Source organism: Halictus rubicundus, chromosome 5, assembly GCF_050948215.1.
Source record: "Halictus rubicundus isolate RS-2024b chromosome 5, iyHalRubi1_principal, whole genome shotgun sequence".
Lineage (NCBI taxonomy): Eukaryota > Metazoa > Arthropoda > Insecta > Hymenoptera > Halictidae > Halictus > Halictus rubicundus.
Genome location: NC_135153.1, coordinates 13,546,194 through 13,570,074, shown reverse-complemented (window position 1 = coordinate 13,570,074; position 23,881 = coordinate 13,546,194). Strand labels below are relative to the sequence as shown.

Below are 23,881 nucleotides of genomic sequence, written 5' to 3'. Positions count from 1 at the left end.
AGACGATCTTCTCTCCCTTACAGAGAAGATTGAGTTCCACGAGCTCGCGTTTTATGAATAACAAAGAACGGTTCACGTTGAAATAATTCGCAAAAGTATTACCGGCCATGGGGAGGGGATAATACAATAGCAAAAGCGTGGTTGTTCGGGCAAGCCGAGTTTTCAATTAATTCGTTCCCGTTTATCTCGAACAGAAGAGGCGAAAAGGGTTCCGCAGTTCGGTTTCGAAGGGTCTTCTTCGTTTCTTCGTTCGAACAAACGTTTTCTCCGCCCATTCTTCTCCCCCCCCCTCCCGCTCCTTTATTTGCTCCTATCTTCTACTTCTTCTTCTTCTGGCTTCTTCTTTTCCTCCTTCTACTCGTCTTACTCTTCTTGTTTCGCAAAGCTACGCTAAATAACTTTATCGTGCGCGTGTTGAATTAAAACAGGCAACCTCGAGTGCACGAGAGCCTTTAGTATTCACGTAATACACGCAACACACCTACACCGGGAGGACACCGATGCACACATGCAACCGCCACCACCGCCGCTGCATTTCTCTTTATGAGTTCTGCATAGTCGTGAACGTTAACGATTTTCCCGAGATCCGCGGCCAGAAGTTATGCTGACTTGTGTTCCATCGCGGTTTTATAATGAAGGGATCTTATCGCCGGTAGCGCTAAAGTATTAATCGTTCGTCTCGGTTATTGTGCAATTTCGTGAATTTTTACCCTCGAAATGCGTCGTCGTTGCGGGCGGCGATTAGTCGCGGATTTTATGCGTTTATGGCAAAAATGACCAGCAGAATTTTTAAACAGTCATAACATTAAAGGAGTTTAAAAATACTGTTATGAATAAATTGAGAATTTTATGCGCTCGTGACAAAAATGACTAGGATAAGCAACCCAATACTGTGGGGGTACCAATTACTGTGTCCACATTAATTACACTTACTTTTAAAGCATAATGATTATTATAAAGGAGAAATTAAATTTGTTTCATTGAAATCAGTTAGTATATATGTTATATATCGGTTTTTAAATATTCATTATGCTTTAAAAATGAGTATAATCAATATAGGTCCAGTAATTGGTTCCCGCACAGTAATTGGGTCCCTTACCCTAAGTGCATTTTTAAACAATAGTGACATTAAAGGAGTTTCAAAATTCTGTTATAATTAGACTGTGCATTTTATGCATTTATGACAAAAACGGTGATATAAAGTAGAAGTAAAAGCGTTAGAAAAATTGAATTATCACTATTTCGGACAAATTAAAATTATGAAGAGAAGAGTTACATTTTTAAGTGTTTTGTATTCTAATTTTTATATTAGTAATAGTAATTTTTATTTCTGATAAAGATCTGAATTCTTTTAGCTATTGGGAATATTTGAGTGACGATTGCCCGTCTGTTTGTGGGAGTAATTGTTAATTAAATGTTCCTGTTATGGTTAGAACATGGATCCGAATTTTCCACTGAGAAGCTGGGAAAGCTTCCTGTTATTAAGCAGAAACTTATACCCTCCATTACGGGTGTTCTTAGTTAAAAGGGGAAACGAGAGCTTCGTTAAATTAATACGGAGCTCTCGCTCCAACGAAATAACACGGTCTGTTTTCCCTTCGAATACGTATTTTTGATATTAGAGAATAATAAATGAAACTTCGCAATGGAGAATGGTAAACAATATTCATTGTGCTTGCATAGTTCTTTCATTGGAGAACCTGTTTCCAGACCTCCTTTCCGAATAAAGTAGCAGGAGAATATTTCTTCTGTGTTCGTATATTTAGAAAATAATAAATTGTAATCTAATAGAACAAAATAACAATTAATATTCATTCTGGAGCATTGGTTTTTCGGAACGGTGGGAAATAGTTTTAACGATGATAAAATGGCCACAGAATTTTATTTTCCATTTTCATAAATCACTTCGTGATAAAGAAACCCGAGGGAGAAACCATTTTTTCAATTACAAAATTTCTCGAGCTGAAGGTAAAGCAGAAGTGCCATTAACACGAGTACCTAAACATTAATGTGAACATTTTGCAGGATTTATGAGCGCATAAAAATCAGCAATTTAGCGAAGGAAACATCATTTGCGAGAAGATTAAATTGAATCGAAAAAGAAAAATTCGAAGAAAGTATTGTTAGACCTGCCGCTCGAAAGTAGAAAATCCTGTCCCGGGTTCGACCGGTTGTTTTCAACATTCAAATACAATAATTAGAATTCAAGAATAGAAAGTAGCGAGTACGAACGATTGTGTAATAACGTTTCGTCGGATCGTCGTGAATAGGTTTCACGAGCGATGAAAATATTCGTTAAATGGGGAGAGAGAACTGCGTCTCTGTAGTCGATACGATCGCATTTCATCTTTCCGACATCTTGTCAATGCGTTCCGCATAACAATTCCCCGGCTTCATTATTAAACCATGTACCGATAACCGGGCAGAACTGTTTTTATTGGAGTATCGATTCGCTTAATCAAATACGTGCTCTCTTTCTCTCCCTCTCTTTCTCTTTCTGCGCGGAGCGATAATAAAACAGCAACAAAGTTTAAACGAGCTCCCGGAAATGAATTTTCCCGGCAGAGCGTGGCGGTTCGGAGCGTGTTCCATTCGGAAAAATGACGAACGAGAGAATAATCGAGCGTCACTGTCCGCCTTTAATTATGCTGTTGACTCATTTCCTCCGAAAATCATTCGATCGGGCCAGATAACGTATTACGTTGACAAACAGACCGGCGATTAGTGGGACGTTGTACGCCAATGGTGACACAGCCGAGCCTGCAGTCTGTTTAAAACCATTGGCGTAGCCACCGACACGCCGGCGACCGTGAAATTTATTCATTTTTATTTGTCACGTTTTTGTTACACGCCGATTCGTACAATCACTTTAGAAAGCTTCTCCCGTGTTACCATCTGCTCAAAATTTTTAATTAATTTTCGAATTTTAGAAATACACCGTGCTCGGCAATCTGATTTCCAATTTCGTAGAATGCTGACGTTGAAGATACGTTTACTTCGCTTAGGGGCTTAATAAATCACGCACGAAATAAACATTTCATTCAGTTCTTATTACTGTTTGCGATGAACGAGCAGATTTGAAGCATCGAGTGTGTCGACTTAATTCTTCCTCGGTTTGTAATTAACGGCGTTCTTGGGGAACAACTTTCTTCGTAAATTTCTTTTCATCAGCAATTAATTTTTGATAAGGTTTTGCTTGTAATCTTGTTTCGGTGCTATTTGTAAAATTAACCGGTATTTAGTTTTCTCTTTTAATTTGCGTATTGTCGGTAATTTTGTGCAAGGCTGGTCATTAAAATTGGAAAAATTTGTCAAAATCAAGAGACGACGAGGGTTACGTCGTTTTACTTTTCTTGCAAATTTTTTCAACGAAAACAAGAATATTAAATTCCTCCAGAACCAATCTCCGCTGTCTCGCACATTCCACAATGTACCCTGTGTCCTAGAAAAATGTGCCAGCTTCCCGCAAGCGACCGTCACTTAAGAAACATTATATCTTGCTGCCATTTTTGTTCGGCCACTTCTCCAGTGTTTTGCATAAAGAAAACTATAATCCGTACCGTTTTCCCATGATTGCAAAAGGTCGAGGTTCACTCGGCAGTCGTTAGAGGGCAGCCCCGATCGCCGTGGATCGCCGGCTGTCGTAAAAATGGCGGCGTGCCGCGATTCATGATTTCACAGGTTGACAAATAGCTGTCGGCGAAACGGCCCACGCGAATCGCCTGGTTTCTCGGGGCCCGGATTGTAGTTAGTTCTGGATTGCGTAAAACAAGCTGTCGGTGGCCGATCGGCGTATTGAGTTCGCGTCGCCCGCTGCCATAATTAATTTCGCGATCGCGTCAACGGTTTGTAATTTCACCGGCGCGCGGAAGCGGGCTCGGGCAGACCGAGGAACAGCTCTCTGGAAAATGTCTCTCGTTTCGGGCTAATGAGATTTATTCCTTGACGAGAGCCGGAGAGTCGAACGGTCAGAAAACGGTGTCGGCGAGTTTCGTTTTGGTAGAGCCGGATGGAGGTCGCGGCAATTAGCAGCGAACGTTTACGGAAATATAGATTTGCCCTTTTTTTCCATCTCCTTCTCTCTCTCTCTTTCTTCGTCGGACTAATTTACTAAAACCGGAGCGAAATGAGAATTTTTTCACCGTCACCGGAATTTTATTAGGTCTCGAGGAAAATCGAAACTCGATGAAACTTCTTATTATGTTGACAGAGCGGTTCATAAATACTCGGACGTTCCCAATGAAATTTAGGTAGCGCCTCTGTTATCCGAACCCTCTTGTATCCCAACAACGTTTCAATTCCGTCATCTGTAGGCGCAATTATTTTTAAGAAGCACACTCCATATCGGGAGCTATTTTTTTCACTCAGCTGTCAAAATTTCTGGAAAAATTCTACGATACATATTCGAGTCTCCGGTACCATTCTCAACAAAAGAATAAAAATTTGAAGAATTGAATTAGGACAAAAAAGAGCCCCGTCTGAAAGGATTCGAAAGTGAAATTTTCTCCAGAAAATCTAAAAAAATTTTGGAACCACAGTATCGAGGTGTCTGTTTTCGTATGAAATTCGAGGGTGAAATTTCGCTCCGAACCTGAACGGCCCAGGCTGCCCGCGCCAGGGTTAATTCGGATAATCGAGAGTCTATTGTATTTCGCCGGGTGTACTCTTGCCAGCCGCGTTCCCTGGATCGGAACACGTATTGACACAACAAGAGAGGAGATTACACGGTGGTCGTCCCCGTTGTATTCTTTAATCGATGGATCGCGCCGGTCGGTTGACAGAAGGCCCGGGCGCACGTGGAACGACTTACGAGACTGCGGATTTGCATAAAGATCTCCTTAGAGCGTATTTATACACACGCACGGAGACGCGGGCATTATATATTTCAGTATAATTCATGCTGCGAGGCGTGCAATTTGTACCGGGCGACCAGACACAACGCGTTGTAAATATAAATTTTCAATTTAGTATTAAGGAATATTGATTTTACATGTCCGTTGTATAATGCTGCTTGTACACTCGGCTGATTCCGGAGCTAATTTATATGTATGCTGAGTCTTCGTTATTTTAGTTAGACAGCGCCAAAGGTAACATTGTTGCACCGCAATTAGAATTTTTCACGTAACAGATATTGTGTCAAATATTTTCATTAGCTCGCCTTAAAGTTTGAAACTGTGTTAGTGCTCTGCTAGAATTTTTTCACTCGACAGCCATTTGGTTCGAATGGCTCGACTATTGAAAATATTTTAATTGGATCGCTCCGGAATCTAGAATAGAATTTTAATTCTAAATCATTTGTAATAAAAAAACGTTTGCATCAACGTTCTTCTACAATTAGAGTTTTTTCTATGCATTGGTCGAAGTTGACGGAGCGGCCATTTTGTTCGAATGTTAGAAGACGCGAAGAACGGCGCTGTAATTATTCGATTGGCTCGGTTCAAAACAGAAAAAAAACTAAAAAACCGCTGTACCACGAGCAGTTAGAATTTTTCTATTTGTCCGACGACTAATGAGCGACAAGTTTTTTCCGGCGACGTTACACGGTACTATTAAATCTGCATAGTCGAGTTTGCATATCTCGCGTAACTTCTGTTGGCTCCGTGCGGGTTCGTTCGCTTTCGATTCGATTACAATATTAGTTGCAACAAGAGCTCTCTCGACCCAGATAAGAATTCAATTTTATATTGAAAAAGGTTTCTCGTGCGCGCGTCGGCTACCTCCACCCATCCCCCCACCCCGCCCATATATATTATACTTTCTAAATAATATTCGAGGGGACAGTTTCTCCGGGGGATGAATGAGATTCCGCTCCTTTTATCCAATAAAAAATTGACAAGTGAGGATTTATGCGAGCGCCGGCCGTCCCTGCCTCTCGCGCGGATTCGCGAAAGAATATTTTCTGTTCAGCTCGTTTCGTAAATTTCCGGCCAAAGATCCGACTGGAAAGCCGGCTCTAATATTTATTTATTGCTTTTCGGGTTTGTTCTCTGTCTGCGGGGAAAATTCGGAAATCGCTGATGATCATAAATTCCACCGGTTTTTCTTTCTTTCTTTTTTTTTCACTGAAAAATAATTCCCGGAGAACTCGAGATTGGAACTGTGTGCGCGTCCCTTTATATTTGTTCGTCGATCGATTCGAAAATGTAGAGAGCAAACCCCGGGAAAATCCGAAGAAAATTCTCGGCCAAGGTGAACTGAAATATCCGGCGGAATGCTTTTATTTATTGCTTTTCGGCTCTCGAGGGAAACGGAAAATTGCACGTCTCGAATTAACAACAAAAAATTATAGTGGTTTGCAACGTGAAAACGAAAACGGAATCATTTTTGTCCATGACCTTTTTTCGAACATCGTGCAAAATTATAAATTAAAGGGAAGCTTCTAAATAGACCATAAAAATTGCAAATTTCGGCTTCAGAGTACGAAACAAATTAACTTACCTTTATAGTCGCTTAAGCTTCCGGCTCCGTGAAAAAATAGAAAATCATAGAAAAATTGTGATTTTACAATTCTGGATGCTCAAGAATTCGCGGAAAAAGATCTAGGTAAATTTATATGCAATTTAAGTGTGCTTCCCGGTAAAAAATGTGAAGTTTGAGTTTGTTAGACCGGACCGGTAGTGAACGATTGTGCTCGGGACTTTCCGGCGGGGATTTTCGTGATGAAAAATGAATAATCGAGTAAAGTCGAAGTAGACGGTGGCCCCCCGATGCAGCCGCCTATGTGCCGTCCTTGGCAGTTTGCCGCGCGGCGAAACAGTTGTCTGCGAATGCTTCTGCCCACGCTTCCAGCCGGGGACAATACTTGGCCAGTTAGCACAGAGAGGGTTTCACAATAATAGGAAAAAAGGTGACCCTCGCCATTCAGGCCCAAAGCGGTTATTTCTCACTATAATTTAATAACGGCCTGTATTTTGATAACGTTATTATTTCATGCGACTCCATCGAGAAACGACCGGCTAATACTTACCGGCGATTTACGCGCATCCTCACCGTTAATTCGATGGAACCGACACTGTCAATGCCCCGACATCCTCCAACAACGAAACAATTCAGGTATTATAAGCAATCCCACTCACTACCAATCAAATACCGTCTATTCACAGACCATATTTTGTCAGAATCAGCAGAAACTTGCATAACATAATTTTTTAAAAATCGTCCAATTTATCGAGTAGAAATTTACATAATATAGGGTAACGGACCCAATTACTGTGGGGATATTACTGTGCCTATAAAAAAGAGATACATAACATATATATTAACAGATTCCAATGAAAAAAATTTAATATCTCTTTTTTGATATTCATTATGCCTTAAACATAAGTATAATTGTCACAGTAATTGGCACCCTCACAGTAATTGGGTCCCTTGCCCTACTTTTTAAAAAATCGTCTAGTTTATTGAACGGAAAGAGTCGCTCTCGTTCAATCTTTTTGGTCTTCGTAGTATTGAGAAAGTGCTCCCAAAGCGATTTTATAAAATTCGCATAGTTGCAAGAGCTGTAGAGGTTCTCAAGCAACTCGGTGCCGCTCACGACGCGGTGTTCGCAAAGCTTCAAACATTTTGAGCTAATTTATTTCTAATTCAAAATTCAGTTTTCCTTCTACAGTCGTATTTTGAATATCTGTTGTTATGGCTGATGTTTCAATTGTTTCGATATATTTTCTAAAATTGTGATTCGATATATGGTCGGTTATTAGTTTAGAAAAATAAACTAAAAGAATCGTTTGCCTTGGCATAATCTTTGTCATGTATTATGAGGACTCAAGGCTCCCAGTATCAATCAATAATTTAAATACTATGTGAATAAAACGGTGTTCAGGGAGCTCCACACTTCAGACACTAATGAGGTACTGAAAGTCGTATTGATCGAGGCTCCAGCGCGTTTATTTTCGTACAAGTTGAGCACTAAATTAATCAAATAATTAATTACGGCAGTAGTAAAGTTTGATTGCATTTTGCATCATTGTTTTATAATTTAAATATTACGCGAATAAAACAGTGTTCGGGGAGCTGCCTACTTCAGACACTAATGAGGTAGTGAAAGTCGTATTGATCGAGGCTCTGGCGCGTTTATTTTCGTACAAGTTGAGCATTAAATTGTTCCGCTGTTTCAAATTAATAATTTAAATATTGTGTGACTAGAGTAGTGTTCAGACAAACATCCCACACTTGTGTCACTAACGGGATAGCAAAGGTCGCGGGTTTATTTTCAAAAGAGTTCGAGCAATAGCGTTGTTTATGGCTGTTCTAAGGTATCGGGAAAGCGTAAATTTCGGAGGGAGAATTTAGCGTCGGTTTATTTTGTAGCGCAGCGTAATATTGTTGGCTTGTCGAGCAACAACGGCGATAAATGGGATAAGAAGTGTCGTTGGAGGTTAGCGCGCAAAAATTCCGCCATTAATTCGATCGAGTAATGCGACTCCAATAATCCATTAAGTGTTGCGATGGCGGTCATTGAATTATCAGCGTGTTCGTTACACATCTAGAAGCCGTTCCGCTCGCTCGCGCGTTTCGAAATGATTCCTCGAGTGGCGTGTTATATTGAATTGTTGCTGATGCAGCGGTTCTCTCTCTCTCTCTCTCTCCCCCCCCCCCTTTTCTCTTTTTTCCTCTCCTCTCTTTCTCTCAATGTTGCTCCGATGTTATATCGTTTTGGTTGCGATTATTATCCCAGTCCCGAGATCTTTATGCATACACCGCGTTTCGATGGGAGTGACGTACAGTCTGGCATTAAAACAGAAACCTGTTTCCCTTATCGAGAAGTTTACTGGATTCTGGATAGGTTAAAAACTTAATTATCCGTCGTTGAGATTTTTACTGTTCGCTGTAAACGCGCGCGTAACATCCGCGGTTTCATTATCGTTGTTGTTAACACGGCCGCGGAATCTTCGTTGTTCGTCGGACGAAAGTATGCGTGCGCATACTTCGACGACGAAACGATTCGGGACTGTCCATTAATGGTCCGCGAAATAATTGGTAGCGTATAATATGATCTAGCGACACCGACCGATCCCTGGTCGAAGTAATTACCAGCCGGGAAATCAATAGGGCACTGGAACTCTGGAGAAACCTTACAGAAGCAGAAACTGGAAACCCGGAAACCTTAAAAGAAAAATGCTGCTGCAGCTGCAACAATCCGCTGGGGATAAAAATTCGTCAAGCGTTTTTTGGACCGATCCCGGCGAAATCTAGTAACATTCGATTCGTCGAACATATTAATTTCCAGTTGATCTCCCGTGGAACGATAATTCATTCATTTCTGCAATTTTTGCAGTGTTTTTGGATTTTCCACATTTACCACAAAAATGAATCGACAACGTATAAAACGTAGATGTAGCTCCCGTTTTATCGCAATCGATGCAACCAATTTTTATTTTGCACAGCATTATTATTCTCTGGTGCTCGTTCACTTGCCGGGAGCGTTTCATTCGCGCGTTTGATACAATTTTCCGATAACAACAACGCGATACGTAATTCCGGATCGTTATACGCGAGCTTCGCGTTGCTCAATTATTTTATTGGATCCCAGAGTATCTCAAATTACACGTGAACTTTGTCGGCAGACGTTTGATTCAATTATATCGAAATCAAAAGCGTTGCAAATGGATTGAATAAGTATACGAGGTGTCCGAAAAATGTTGTACTTCCTTGGAAGGATTCCCGAGGAAATTTGAAGTAACTTTTTCCTTTGCGAAAATATTCTCCGTGGCTTTGTTATGGAATTATTAACGAAAAACAAGGACCAATCGGAGAACGGCTACAGCGGGCGGGTTCTGGCTCAGCCAATCCCGACAGCACGCTCAGCGGGACCTGTCGCCGAGCCCGGAACCCGTCCGCTATAGCAGCGCTCTGATTGGTCCTTGTTGTTTCGTTAATATCTCCTTAACAAAGCCGCGGAGAATATTTTTGTAAAGGAAAAAGTTACTTCAAATTTCCTCGGAAATCCTTCCAAGGCAGTACATTTTTGGGACACCCTGTATAATGTGCAAGCGGCGAAGTTCTTTCGTTGACGTTTCCAACAGAGTTCGCTGTTATAAGGAAAATGGCAGCGGGACTGAAATCACAGCTTGCATTCCGTTTTTTCGTTTCCCCGTTTTCATTTCCTTTCTCTGGCGAGATGAAGCTGCACGCCATCTTCTTCTTCCGTTACGAGGCACCTGTTTACTCTTGTCTATTTTTATCGAATCCAGTCGACAGCAGCTGCTGTTAACCCATTTGCATCATTAGCGAATATGTACGCGCCATTTTCTTGCTCGCTGTGCACGCGCAATTTTGTATGTAACAATACACGTAACAACGGTATCATATTATTACACACGCTTGGCGGTGTTTCTTTTCAGATATTCAATTTATTAATACTTGTGCATTTCACGTACACAATTGTTAACCATTTGCACTCGAACGGCGAGTCTGAGGCGTCACTAAAAATTACCACACCATGTTTCGACACAGTTTTTACGTTACTGAATTCATTTATAACAAATTGTTAAAACTCTTTCGTGGTAAGGGCAAATGTATACAGTTGCACGTGAGGAAACTATTTCAGGTCGAATAAAAGTCTAGGTTCTACAGTTAAGTGGTGTACAAAGGGTTAATAATTCAATTATTATTAATCGTTAAAACAGTTACACCTAGGCTGGGGATCATTATGCAAAATAAAAGTTCTCTGCATCGATTGCAAGAAATAGGAACTGCATTTCTTCTCTGAAGAATTTTAGCCTAATTTAGAAGTAATACTCGCGTTCCCAAAATTTTTCTCCATTTTGTATTCCTCATTTTTGTCCCAAATGCATAAAATCCACCGTACACCATTTTAATCTGAATATCGCAAGTATTTGAAACAGAAAATGGTAATAAAAACTGCAGGGACTCGAATGGAGTGCGCGGACGAGTACAATGGAACCGATTATTTAAAAACGATAATGTTTGACCTCGCAGAGGGGCAGAACAAATGGAAGAGTATCTGGTATTGAGTTTATTAATTGAAACGTTCCGCGGGTGACCCGTTCTCGCGAGATTCGACTGTTTCGATGATCCTTTTTACGGGAGGTTAATTGGATCGGATCCGCGTCGGACGATTGTCTCTAGCCGATCGAAAGAAATGATTTTCTGCCAGCGACAGTAATTACGTTAGATACGCGCGGTACGCTCGCATTTTACAGCGCATACTATTACCGTTCCGCGACCCGTGTGTTCATAAATATTTACGGCAGGCCTGAAGTTTGAATTTATAACGTTCGAGTAAACACGAGCGGGCAAGAGGAGAAAGAAGAAGAAGAAGAAGAAGAAGAAGAAGAAGAGGAGGAGGAGGAGGATGAGGTGGAAGAAGAGAAGCGACCACCCATGTGACGAAAGGGAAGGAGAGAGAGAGAGAGAGATGAGAGAGAGACTGTTGGAAGGTCGAAAGCCGTTCGAACGTTTTTCTGATTGGCCTTTGGCGGCTGTAACGTGATAATATGGAGAAAGAGGTAAAATGATGGGACGGGAGAAAAGGATCCGAGTGTGTGCGGTTCATCCGGAACGTCTACGCTGGACTTGTCAGTAATCCTGACCGGCAGACCCTGCTATGGACACTCGATGGCTCATTCTATTCCTTTTTTCCCCTTCCACATTCTATCCCATAAGTTACTCTGGGGACTTCGCCTTCGACCATCTCCCTGCGTTCTGCAAACGAAAATCATTTTTGGCGAGCGTAACACCGATTTTTACTTCGGTTTTAGCTCAATTGTTCACTAATATAGAATTCAATGGCTAATCGATTTTTGAGATTTTTCTAGGAAGTTTAAAATTGCTAGGGACATTTTGTGTTCGAACCTCCATGTCGCTACGAATGAAATGTCTGTGGAAACTTCTGGAATGCGATGCTCTTTCCTTCCCCCTTCTATAAACTCCATCTCACTCTTCCCATAAGCTACTCTAGGGACTTTTCGTTCGACCAACTCCCTATGTTACGTAAACGAACATGGCACTGATGTTTGGCGAGCCTAACACCGATTTTTATTTCGATTTCAGCTCAATTGTTTAGTAATATAGAATTCAATGGCTAAATGATTTTTGAGATTTTTCTAGGAAGTTCAAAATTGATAGGGACATTTTGTGTTCGAACCTCCATGTCGCTACGAATGGAATATTTGTGGAAACTTCTGGAAGTACACGAATTAAATAAAGTAGAAGAGGAACAAATAAAAATGAACAACTTTGCATATGCAAATACGAACTCAGGAATAATGGAATCAAGCCGAACTATTATTCAAGAATAAACGAAATAATGCATTTCAAAGGAATGAAATAAAAACGGCACGTCCGGTATTTGTCGACCGTTCCATTAAATTATTCGCCGTTCAAGATGACTAACTATCGCAGCAAGTCACCGTATCCCATTTACATTTGATTTATACGAACCGGGCCGGATATTTGTTGGAAAAACGGGGGGAAAAAATGAAGAGGAAGCGGGCAACGTTTCGGAGACGGATACACCGGTTTATAACTGACAGCTGGGAAGTGTTGGCGCGTTGTTTGCAGATGTAACTGACGTTCCCGAGCCTTTGTTTCTATCTCTCTGTGTCCACGTGCACGTGTATAATACACATCTATCCGAAAAACTATATACACACATATTTTTGTTTTTCCCCTCGAAACAACATGCGTACCGTTTCGTATCACGCGACAGTAATTTATTCTTATGTAAAAGCGACTCTAGAAACGTCAAAAATTTTTTTTTTTTGGTGAATCAACCCATCACAGATTTGAAAGATTTGAGACTTCAAAAATTCATCTACCATTTTTTTTGTAGATTTATCGAGTTTTGAATACCCACTTGAAATTAATATTGACTGCATGTCAACCGAACTTGTTCCTCATCTTTGTTTTATGAAACAGCTGAAAAAAATCGTACATCAAGTTTCGAGGTCTCGTTGTAAAGAGGAAAGTTCAATGGTCAAACCTATGGTAGATTTAGTCAAGAGAAAAATTTTTTAATGTTTTTACAGACGTTTCAATTTGTACCATTTTCGAGCAGAAACGTGTCTTCGCTTTTTCACCTGCTGTATCGTGAAAAAAAATCTTAGGTAAAAATGAACGATTCTTGTCGAAAGTAGGATCTTCAAGCTTTAAAATGAGCGTAAATTTATTGCTGTACGATCCTTTTTTACGAAATTATAACAGTTCAAAGATCACGTTTTTGCGGACGTTTGAGGTTGCACCATTTTCGAGCAGAAACATGTCTTCATTTGAAAATCTTAGAAAATCCACAAAAAATCCTACAAAAAAAAAGTGAATAATACATGTCGAAAGCAGAGGCTTCGCGCTTCAAAATGAGACCAGACTCATCGTCGTACGATCCCTTTTTGCGAAGTTATAACAGTTCAAAGATCACCAATTTCATAGAAATCTGTAATTTACTGTTCAGATACTTTTTGGTGTTTTACGTAGCTTTGGTTGCACGCGAAACGAAGAAGATAACAGTTAGTTTAAATTGCATCGAATGCGAGGAACGAAAGAAAAATGGGCGAGGTGCCCGAGGTCCTTTTAACAGCGTTCGACAGATTTTATTCGGACGTGCGCTTGGAATATTTCATTCTGCGTTTTACACTCGCCTCGTTCCCATCGTCGAGCCGTTATTTCTTCTCTCCCCCTGTAAAAGGAAAAAAAAGGATTCGATATTTCCGCGGAATGATACAATCCCGAAGGACTGGAGAGAGGAGGGGAGTGGGGGAGGAGGGAAGAAGGGGGGTCGAGAAGAAGAGAATAAGATTTCAACTTCTAAAATACACTGTTGCGTGGGAACCGGGGGGGAATAATGGGTTGTACTCGCCGACGCGGCCGGGCCCCGCGATAATAAATAATTTCCCGTGCGCACTGGCACCGAGGTTTTATTACGGGCCGGCCACTCTGAAAATTTCTTTGCCGTCCGTAAACATATTCTCCCGCCGCGGAATAATTGTCACGCGATATCTTTATTCCGCTCTTTTCACCGATCACAGCTAGCAAAACTGATGAATAGGCACGGACCGTGGATCGTTGTGCCAAATAAAAATTGTTCCTCCGAGTACAATTTTATTCAATATGCCGGATCAACACGATCTTTCACGAAATAAATGAACAAAATAGTTTCGAATGATCACACGGTGACGCAACGCGTGGATCCCCCGGAATCTTAATTAGTTGATTAGATTTTTCCGGGTAAAATCGATGAATCTCGCGGTCGCGTGCATGTGCAACGTGTTCGGCGTTTATAATTAGATTCCGCGAGACAGCAGGATCGCACGAACGATCTCTCTGGTAGTGCAAATTGAATATTGCTCGGTGGAAAAAAAAAAGAAAACCGCGTCCTCGTTTTATTTTCCATCGGCGCAACGTTGTTTCGGCTGCTTAGGCAAAAATCCGACGGTGCCTTACATAATTAATTTACGCAACCGAAGCTTCAAACGAGCGATGATCGTGCAAGAATGTCGCTATCTTTTGCACGGTTATTAGCCCGTCTTTATCTGCCCCGAAATATACAACCTCGATCGTGTTTGATACTATGTAGATTCACGAAAGAGAGAGAAAGAGAGAGAGGGAACTCGTGTTCGTCCGCCAAATAATAATCAAAAGCATAATCTAGCGCAGGTATACCATCTTCCTGGCGGCGATATGATCGTCGAAATAAAAGCTATTTTCGTCGCGACTAGTGTAACTCTATTTTATATCCGTTCGCCTCGTTTTTATTTCGAATTTTACTCAGCCTTGAGCATTTCCTGTTAGGCCAGCGAGTGCTACTTTCACAATCGTTACTCGCGCGAACGTGTCTTGTTCGAGTGAAAAAAATCTCTCCGCACGGGTTTTAGGCGTTTCTCGATTTTATCTTCACCTTTGAAAAATCACGACAACTCTCCGGATCCGTGCAGTAGCGAAAATTTCACGAAACTCTGAATTTTGATCACCGAATTATTCAAAACGCGATGGAAGCAATTTTTCTTGAAATTGTGTAACGTCGTTTTTCATACTACACCATTGTAATTAGATCGTGGATTTTTATGCAAGATGAAAAGTGTCTATGTTAATTCCAAGGTGAAGAGGTGATTTATTTCTGAATAATTTTAGTGGGTTGAACGTAATGCAAACATTTTTTAATCCTTTAACCCCTGCGTCATTAATCAACATTTCCAGCACATATTTCACAATCAAGAATATTAAAGAAATTGAAAATTACTGATGTAACGGCTTAATTGTTTTACTGTTCTGCATTACGTCTTTAAATTTTCCTTTGAGTACATAGGAATCTATTTAAAAGTCTATTCACAGTTATCCAATAAAGTGGAATTCATCAACAAAAACGTACAAAATATAAAAATAAATAGGTTATTTTATATATATATATTTCAATGAAAAAATTGACTCAATGTTCAACGAATCAGCAACGGAGTTTGCGCGACTGTGTTCATCGAGGTCGCCGAATTTCGTGTAACTTATGCAAATAAGAGTACCCCGGTGAGTTGTTCGCGGGATCGGTCGCCGGTTTTGCAACGCGCAGTATTAATCTCTTGTTATCTCGTAGCGGGACGTGCAGCTCCTTGCAATCTTTGTCGCGCGTTCGAACCGCCTCGAGTCTTTTTATATCCATTACTATTATTCAGCCGGTGTATACAGGTGTCGCAGTCTTCCTTATCCGCTCAGGCGAGCACCAACACGCGCGTAATTACACGCGACAATGACAAAACGAAGCAATGGAGAAACCGAGAGCGAACCAGTCGGCAGTGTGCCCCTTTACCACCTTGTTTTACCCCCGTTTTGTGCGCCTTTTATCCTCGCTGGGCCCTGGGACAAACGGACAGGCGATACGCGGAGCCGCGACAACTTTCCAACCCTGGAACGATTTATAAAATGGCCGACCGATGGAAATTTCCGGGACTCGCGAGAACTAACGTCGCAACCTTGCTGATATTTTCGACAACTTTATCGAGTTTAACTCATTACTTTGTAAACTCACCTTTAGATTATCAAATATTTTATTCCTTGGGAAAGCACTTTGCATTTGTCCTCTGTTTGAAATAATAAAGCTATTTTGTTCCAAATTTCTGGAGGGTTTGAGGGATTAAAAAAATGTGGAATAGCCGTTAAATAAGAATAAACTGTTATCGGTGAATTTGTAAAATGTTACTCGACGAACGTGCATCGCAGCGTGCACATGTTTTATTTTAAAATCCGCCACGTACCTAATCGATAGAACGACCCGGCACATTTTAAACAAGAGCAACGAACTCTCCTGCAGCCGATATCCGTTTCAATTCCATAATATCACCGAAGCATGAATTTCAAACACTGCACTTAGCATTCAGGCATTCCCGAGCCGCGTACGAACACAATACAAATTACCGATTGAATTACCCAGCGGCGGGGAGCGCGATTCGATTTGTTTTCTTCGCAACTCTTTTTCCCGTTGGTTTCGTTTGATAGATCGATGAAAAATCGCGGCACGCAGGCACACGCTGAATAATGCATCGGGATTTCGGCAGAGGGGACTCGGTCGACTCGCAAAGAAACATCTCCTCGGTAGCTCCTTATTATCCGCGGGGAAATAATTAATTAGCGATGCGCTCTCGTGACGGGTGTACAGCTGGCGCGATCGTTCCTCGGCTGACTCAGCTGCTGCGTGGCTCCGAGGCTCGGAGAGGAACGACGTGTGGCAAACAACACGAGAGAGAGAGAGAGAGAGAGAGAGAAAAAAAGAAAACACTATAATACAGACGGTTATTGTCCGATAGAGAAATTCTTCCGTAATTTCTCGCCGTGGTTTTAGTTTTCCAATCGTCCCTCGAGGAAAATTATCCAGCGGGAAAACTCGTTAGCGCTCGTCCCGCTAAACTATTCCTCGGCGGGGAACGTGTTTTCTGTTTTTATTTCGGAAAAAATAACACGCTTAGAGGCGGGTTTCATTAAATTCCGACGGCCGCGTCGAAATTAATTTATTAACCCTCGGCAGATCGGTGCTGTCCATTTCGAAAACGTCTTAACCCTTGCCTCGTAATTTTGTCTGCCTCCAGTGCGAACTAAGTCGCGATTGTCTAAGAATTTTCGATGAGTTGATGAAATGGCGCAGACGTCGCCCGGTCAGGAGAAGGGCAGAGGTAAAAGTAAAATTCGAAAACGGAGCGTGTACAGAGGGAACACAGCTCGCTTGGAAATTCGGAGCGTTGGATTCGGAATAATCTCGTTCGGCTGCGATATGACGCGTACAGTTATAATTAATTAGCGGTCGGTGCGCGACGCTCCGCCGCGATAAAATATTGTGTGTGTACGCCGGCGGCTGGATAATTGTGAACGGGGGGAAAAAAAAAGAAAGAAAATGAGAAGGGTAAGGATGAGGAACGTCGAAAAGAACGCGAACCAGCGAAACGGAAGCAGCACCGGCCCTTTGCCGTTCCTTTATCGTCGCGATCCTCCACAGTTCTTTCTTATTTCCCCCCTCTCTCCCTCCCCTCCCCTCCCCTCCCCTCCCTCATGCCGCGCGAATCACACCAATATTTCGCCGGCTGAAGTGCACGGACATAATATGCATAAAACATGATACGGTCATGCATACATCACGCCGGGATTCCTCGAACGTTGCCAACGAGAGAGCCTCGTCAACTTTTCGACCGCACTGTACCGGCTGCGTTAAGCCTCGTTCACACTGACGCTCGACAAATGCCACGGTCGAACGGTGTAATCGCGGTGCGAGCCCCTTCCAATTAATTTTTGTCGGTAGAAGTTATTCCGTTGATCGCTTACAGTGAAAATGACCGAGTGCAATTTAAAACAGCAGATTAAGATAATTGAAGCGTATCGAAGTATCCGACTTGTCGAAATTATTAGCAAATGAAACGTCTGGCTCCCGTCTCTAGCAATCGACGCAGAAAATTTTTCACAAATAATCCGCGTTCGTTGCAGCGCGACAATAAAATATGGAATATATGTAGTCTGAACGAATTTATGAAGATATTCGACAAACGAGCGTCGCCGTGTTATAATTAAAATATTAATTATCAGTCAAGCTTTTTAAATTCTGCGTTTACTGCACGACGAGCACTCTTTTCACATGGCTTTTATATTACGTCGCGAATGTTCTTCGCCTCGCCGGAGAATGAAAATATTATTTTATCTTTTATTGGACACGTTATTCCGCGCTTATGAATATTTTTAATAAATTTATAACGTCGAGTCAGACACGTGGCGAAAACTTGAAATTGAGTTTCATAAATTTGAATATTTTTCAGCTCGCAACAATTAAAGGGAAATATTATTTCGCATATATGAATATCGAATTTTTACTTTAAACGCGTTATAACGATATTATAAATTTATAACGTCGAATCGGACGATCCGCGTAAAATATTAACCCGTCGGCCGTGCGACGTTTGAGAAATATTCATAATAAATTGAGTTTAACAAATACGAATACCTTTTATTAAAATCGTTCAGAGGAAAAATTAATTTTAATCTTTCTGCAAGGTGCGTCTTCACTGAACGAACGAACGAATTGTTAATTGTGCGAGGCTATTACGCATTTCCATCCTTGAAAAAGTATACAAATGGATATTAAATTGCATTTCCATGCTCTCACATTATCAATATTTCCTGCATAAATGTGTATAATATTTTGGCATCCCCTTCTGCCTTCACTGTTTCATATTTCATGTATCCATTTTCGTTATAAATGCATAAAATCCTTGCTGTGATAACAAGACAAGGGATTAACAGTAATTCATTTTGCATAGAGCATCATTATATTTCCTTGTGTAAGATTATACATAATAATCAAAGTACCAATGTCCGGTATTATTAGACCGTTCTCTTCATATTAACAAAAATCAAAAATTTCCTCCTAAAAAATTTTTAAAAATTTTTACCTACAATATTTCTCATTCTATTCTGATGTAATACACATAGTGATTAAATGTACAGTGATTTATTAAATGTGGACAAATTTAATAATGCAAACAATATTTTTAATCATAGTGCTCTAAGCGAGTGCAAAGGGTTACATTTAATAATTCCAAATTTCGAATATCACGAATCAAGGAGTTACCAATCATTTGTGGACTTAGTAATGGTATGGCAATTTGTAATGACGCATCACAGCCGCCATTCGAGTGCCAAGGATTAAACTTGATTAAACTAAATTTCGAATATCACGAGTCAAGGAGATAACAATAACTTTCTCGGTAGACAGAAAATTAATACTTTCTTCCCACAACTGTGTAACAAAATAAAATCTTCCGATACTGTCAGACGATTTTTTCTGAATACTGAAACCCATCGGAGACCGCGGCCGACCGGGTGTTCAGCCGGCAATAAATTAATAAGCGAATTACACCGATCATTCGCGTGTCGCATTACGCATGTCGATAACTCTTCGAGGAAATTGCCAAATAGTCTCATTCATCAATCTTGTCGTTAAACGCTAATGAAAATCAATCTCGGTGGCTCCTCGAGAGAGTAGAAGCCTGGTCTGAGTCGCGCGTGCGCGATTATACCGTTCACACATGTGTTCAGTACATCATCAAAGCGGAAAAGATTAACAAGCAAGAACGAGCGTGGGAGCGCGGGATGAAGAGAAACGAAACGAGTCTATTGAATTCTGCCGCAACAAAAAATTGGTGGGAGGGGGGGGGGGGAGGGGGAGAGATTCGCGTAAAAGTCCGCAAACACACTGATAAAGTCTCGAGTGGGGTGGGGGTTAGCAAATCGAGCCACCGCGGATCGAAGAATTTCATTATCTCCTGGGGGTTATCTCGGGTTGGGGAATAGCCTATCGCCGTTCATTCAAAGACCCATTTAATTACCAGAATTCCATTCAGCTTATGCGCCGTGTCACCTCGCCAACCGATTTACCGCCGTTATTATGCCCGCTTATGCGTGCACGCGTTCCTCGCCCGTACTCGCACCGCCCATAACCACGGGCCCGTTTAGTTTCTGTTCCTTTCCTTCGCGCGCGTCGCACAGTAATCGATGAGTATGAAAAGTGGGACAAAATCAGCAAACAATAATTTTAAAAGCAGAAAACCGTCATATAATTTGATGTATCAACGTCTGATATATGCAACCGTAAATTTTTACGGTTCAATCTCATTTATAACTACAAATGATCTCAGTAACCGAAATTGGCTGAACTTCACTTTAGGGGACCAAACATTTTCAACTGATTTTTATGCAATTCTAGTGATTTTGATGAGAAAATGCCAAAAATGTAAGTTTTAATAGCCGGAGTTCTCTGGTTCAACGAATAAAATAGGATTGTATAAGAAATAGTTCCACTTTTTAGAAAAATCGACCACTGCCCGTCGCCATAACGCGTATAAACACGCGGAGTACCGACAGATGCACCGATCCGTGTTGCAAAGTGGGGAAAGAAGGGCGGAAGGGCGTTGGGTGGGGGTTGGAGAAATGCCGTGGGATCGGAATTTCTCGAGAACATTATTATCATTCGAAATTACGCGAGCGATTCGATTCGCCGGTAACGTAGTCGCATAATTTCCTCCGGTGTGTACATCCGCGCTCGTGAGTGCGAATATGTGAGTGTGTGATGTGTGTGACTCATGTACTTCGTACACTCTGCCAAACGCATAAATAAGCTCGTAGAAATGTATTAAATGAAACGGATTCGGTCAACCGCAGCCACAGGCTTCTTATCGGAGGTTGCCAGTGATAACGGAGATTCTGATCGAGTTGGCGATAACCGAGCATCGTTGCTGTACGGTTGGTAGCGATCGAACGGCTTCCGGTTAGATCGTTTACTGTCTTAACTGTTTTACTGGATTTTTAAATGGTTTCGGTACGTTTTGGATTCGTCCTGAAATTTTGGAGCGCCCTGTATACTAATTTAGTGTCTGTACTGTATAACAAATACGTTTTCATCTGTACTGTGACCATTCTAATATTTTTACAGCGACTGATGAGTTTCAGACTCGGCCCCGAAATTTTGGATCGCCCTGTATACTTATGTAGAGTGTATCCAGTGTGACAGATATATTTCCCCCTATCTTCTCATTATTAAAAATCGTGATTGTTGAGAGGTCATTTGCTATTTCGAACGATTTTTCTACGTTTTGAATTCGACCCGCTGTTTTGGAACGCCCCGTACACCATTCTGGAATCTACATAGTGTATCAAGAGCGTCTCTCCCCTCCCCACTTATCTTTTTGATCATTTTAATCCTCACTGAACTGACTGATTCGATCCAGATTGCCGCTAAGTGGTTCAATACCTCTTCCCGATCCTATCATTTGTTTTGGATCAGCCTGTACTGTTTCAACCGTCGTTCCCAGCGTCAAACGTGTTTCTTTTCTGATGAGGCTTCTTGATAATGTGTATCTCACCGTGAAGCTGGTATAACAGTTTATCCGCGATAATTGAATAGAAACGAGAGAGGAACGCTTTGGAAAACAAATACTCGCGTCAGGCACATTTTGTATCTCTCCTCGAAATCTATCGGTTATTTTGTAACACGCTGTAGATCCATTTCAAACGCTTGTAGTAGACTGTTCAATACTCAATTAAACACTTACACCGAATGCTTCAGAAAAATTACTATCACATTGTGCGGTGCCTTTTGTGCCAAATGTACACAGCTTACAGAAACTGAATTAAATTAAATAAAAAGAATTAAAATTGAATTAAATTGAGAAAAAATTTCTAAGTTATATTGAATTTGAAATAAATAGCTTTATTAAGCGTATAGAAAAGAATATTGCAAAATTGTGCAGTGTCTTTTAGTCGAAATAGTACCTTTAGTTTAGATTCAATGTAAAAATATTGCTATCGAGTATCTACAAGGAGTTAACTTGTGTAGTGTCATTTGAAACAGCCTGTAGCTTCAGACAAGTGTACACAGCTTTCTTCCAAACTGAATTTCACATAAATCAATACTTCTACTTGTACATACAGATAGAATGATATAAAATTGCGTCTTTTGAAACAGCCTGTGGCGTTGCACAAGTGTATAATAACACTCAAAAATAATCCTCTGAAATTGAACATCGTATTAATTAATTAGATAGTACACCTGTAGGAAATAATTTTACGAAATCGTGTAGCGTCTTTTGAGACAGCCTGTATTTTCACAATGACCGAGCAACACGTTCACGAACGGTTCCCCGAAATTCAATATCTTATAAAATATTCCAACACCTGGAACCGCCGTTTTTTGCTCGGCCTGTACCACCAGTTAAATCGTACACGATACAAATAGACTTTCTCTTCCCAAAGCAGCTCGCTAATAAGCTCCGAACAGGAAATTCATAATTCAACAATCCTATGAAATTTATTCCATCGCAAGTGGATGAATCGTCGCCTATTTTGTCGGTGGCTGTACGTCCATTTAAATCCCTCTCGGAAATTATCGTACAGAAAATGTCGTTTCCTTTCCATTCTGTCCTCTCTTCTGCCTCTTCTACCGTTCCTTTTCTGCCCTCTCTCTCTCTCTTTATTTTTTTTTAATGAGGTTATTAACGACCCCTAAATAGGGAATTCATAATTCGTCGGGAGAGTGTACACGGGTCGGTTGTGTGCAGCTTTTCAAGTGGGATACACATCACGATACTGAAAGTTATTTATAATGCACCGTTGGTCGTGGCCGAGGCTCAGACGCGAATTGTATATGATGGAATCGTGTGTATGATAGCTACCACTCGGGTACAGTGCCTGGCAAAAGTCGTTCGATTAGGCTCGTCCCGTGATTCTCTCGTCTTTTCCCTCTTCTTGGCCTCGTTACTACACGCTGTTATTATTGACGTTGCTGATCCCCTCTTTTTCTCTGCTTCTTCATCATCTTCTTCTCGTTCGTTCTTGGATCCTATCACTCATCCTTTCTTTCTGCTCTCTTTTCCACTCCGGTTCTTCTCTCTTCGTTATTATTCAACTGCATAAATGTTCTGCATTGCTCGTAAGCTAAAGGAGTCTTCTTTATTTAATAATTTTAGTGAAAATAATACACTGGTGTTTCCAACTTTTCCCAATTTTTTCCCCCGTTCCAAACTGTACCATTCTTGTCACAATTTTATAAGATTTGCAGTCTAATTATTATTGACGTTACTAAGTCTCCCTTCTTCTTCGCCATCTTCTTCATCATCTTCTTCTCCTTCGTTCTTGCATCCTATCACTCATCCATTCCTTCTGCTCTCTTTTCCACTCCGGTTCTTCTCTCTTCGTTATTATTAGACTGCAAAAATGTTGTGCATCGCTCGTAAGCTAAAGGAGCCCAGTAAAAGGTTCTTCATTTAATAATTTTATTGAAAATAATAAACTGGTGTTTCCAACTTTTCTCAATTTTTTCCCTCATTCCAGATTTTACCATTTTTGTCGCAATTTTATAAGATTTGCAGTCTAATTATTATTGACGTTACTAAGTCTCTCTTCTTCCTCGCCATCTTCTTCATAATCTTCTTCTCTCTTTTAACTCTGTTCCCTCGTCCTTCCTGCTCCCTTTTCCATCTTGTCTCTTCTCTCTCTCTCTCTCTCTCTCTCTCTCTCTCTCGCTCTCTCTCTCTTTCCCCGCCGTTAATCTCCTCGTATTCATCGTTTTATTACCGTGCAGCCACCGGCGTTATTTCATGTCCACTGATTGTACTAACGAGACGTAATCTCGGGCCCGTGTTATTTCGAATTTTTATTCGATCCACCCGCGCGCCGCGCAGAACGATCGTTAAAGGACCTGTATAAATGGATCCCGTTCTCGCGCGCAACGGCAACGAAAAAAGTTTTTTGATCGATGTGTACGCGGCCACGGAGCACGCAGCGCGCGGAGAGAGAGAGAGAGAGAGAGAGAGAGAGAGAGAGAGAGAGAGAACCGGCGTAATGTTTTCGAAATCCAATGGCATCCTAGCCGGGCCAACAAAGAAACCACATTTTTGCTCGTTTG

At 41.1% G+C, this 23,881-nt stretch overlaps 1 protein-coding gene across 2 annotated transcripts in view; it reads left to right on the top strand.

Annotated features, from left to right (window-relative positions):
* LOC143354412 (uncharacterized) overlaps positions 1-23,881 on the top strand; it is a 331,754-nt gene that overhangs the window by 157,998 nt on the left and 149,875 nt on the right. The gene's annotated exons all lie outside the window — the stretch shown is intronic.